We start from the raw sequence: 2,011 nt of genomic DNA on the forward strand, positions 1-2,011 counted from the left end.
TCATTGGGGTCCCTGGCAAAGACGTGCGAAGAGCCCTAAAATGAATTAATATCTATCGCAGTGGAATAATCTCACCCTGACCAATTAAAAAGACACACACGTTTAACATATTGGCACTTTTACCATTGATATGGGTACTGCAGTATTATTGGCACCTTTGCTGTTAATATTTTATGCAACTTCATTTTGAACAAGAGGGCAGCACTTACTCTTCTTCTGTAACTTTTCACGGGGTTGGGGACAACGGTGAGAGGGACCTTTCCTCTTTGCACAAACTCTCTGGACCATCCAGAGTCCTGGGTCTACTCTTACACTCGCTCCTCTTCAGCTCAGCCCACAGATTTTCTGCAGGATTTAGGTATTTGGACTCTGCCATGGAAGAAGAGTTTAGGAACCCTGTGCACACACATTTTCAGTTTTCCAGCTGATTTCATTATTTTAAACGTCCTCCTATTTCAAATGCACTCCAGCGAGGTACCCAGAGTCACTGGAAGATAAACAGACCCACCGCCCTATAGATCCTCCACTGCGCTTAATGGGGAGTATTGGGTGATTTTCCACAAATGTTTTCCTTGTTTCACACCAGAGCCAACTGGAGTTTGTGTTACCAGTTCAATCTTAGTTGAATCCAGGGGTCCAACTTGCTGCTCCAAAGCCACCTGTGGCTATTTGGCCTTTTCACTGTGACTCGTACAAAAGCGAATAGGATTTTTAATTATAAAGGTAGTAAGAAAGAGGGTTTTTTATCAGCTCTTCTATATCTACATAGACTATATACAACAGATGGGTGCCAGTGGTACAAGGCTTTTAACAGCAATTCAGTGTTTGTTCGTTTAGCTTCAAACTAATTGCTTTACATTTCTGGGTTCGGTCACTTATCTTTCTTCATTTTCCATACTTATGGAAAGGGCTCACTCAGGCTGTTTTCCCTTTGTCAAAAAGTAATGACTTATTTTATTCTAAAATTTGAAATACAATTGAGTTTCATTTCTTTCAGCTTTCAAAAGGAAAACATTTCATTTAGTGCATATTTATAAAGTCTACCTTTTCTTGCTGCTCTACACAGATTGTATTTTGAAGCAGCGGGGAAAATAGTGGCTCTTCTAATGGCGTCACATTTGCGCAGCTCTGTTCCCCTGACGGTCGGAAAAACGCACAGCAAACTGAGAAATGGCAACGTTCGCGACACCAACAATGTTGGAAGATTAGGGCGTCCTGGGAGCTTCGTTTCAACATGCTTCAATGGAAAAGCACAGCGTCGAACAACTGAGACGTTGGTTGACATGTAGAGGACTGAATGCTGGCGGAGGGAAAGCTGTATTAGTGGAGAAGTGAGGTTTTATTTTGCTAGAAGCATGGTTGACCTGTGTGGCAGCTGAGGTAGCAGCGTTCTCCCAAAACACAAATATACGTGAGGAAGAAGCGCGCTGGTTCGGCTGGGATAAATGACATCAAATATAATGGAAATAACATATTATTACAGGACTATGTTGACTTTAATTATTCATTGTTTATTTACCCACATCTAAGCAGCAGTGGCCTAGTGAGGCAGACATAGCCTGAGTATCCTGCGTTGCATTGTGGGGCGTGTTCACGGTTACGAGGAGGAGGGTTAGGGTGGATTATCTGCTGTTTTCATTACACTGAGAAAAAGGAAAATAAACATACCTGCACAGACGTTGCAGTCGCTGCTGTTTGCTCTGTGCCGCTCTGAATTAAGTAATTTGACTTAATTTGAGAAATGTCCTATTGTAAAGGTTGCCAACCCCTGATTGGACCAAAGAACACAGTGTCAGTTAAAATCCCGGCAGACTTTAATAAACTCTTCATGGTTGCATCTGTTAAGGCGGGACGGAAAAAAACATAAAAAACTGTAACGGAGACGTGGTGATCGCTGCAGATCGCTGCAGATCTCTAACCCGGTCACTGTGGATCTGATGGGGATGCAGCTCAGTGGTAGAGCGCATGCTTCGCATGTATGAGGTCCTGGGTTCAATCCCCAGCATCTCCA

The 2,011-nt window shown here is 43.0% G+C and overlaps 1 non-coding gene across 1 annotated transcript; it reads left to right on the forward strand.

The window, feature by feature from the left end:
• The first annotated feature begins 1,939 nt into the window (after positions 1-1,939).
• Positions 1,940-2,011, forward strand: trnaa-cgc. The gene has a single exon. It is a non-coding gene; the product is annotated as a tRNA-Ala (tRNA).

Source organism: Fundulus heteroclitus, chromosome 14 (genome assembly GCF_011125445.2).
Source record: "Fundulus heteroclitus isolate FHET01 chromosome 14, MU-UCD_Fhet_4.1, whole genome shotgun sequence".
Taxonomy (NCBI): Eukaryota; Metazoa; Chordata; class Actinopteri; order Cyprinodontiformes; family Fundulidae; genus Fundulus; species Fundulus heteroclitus.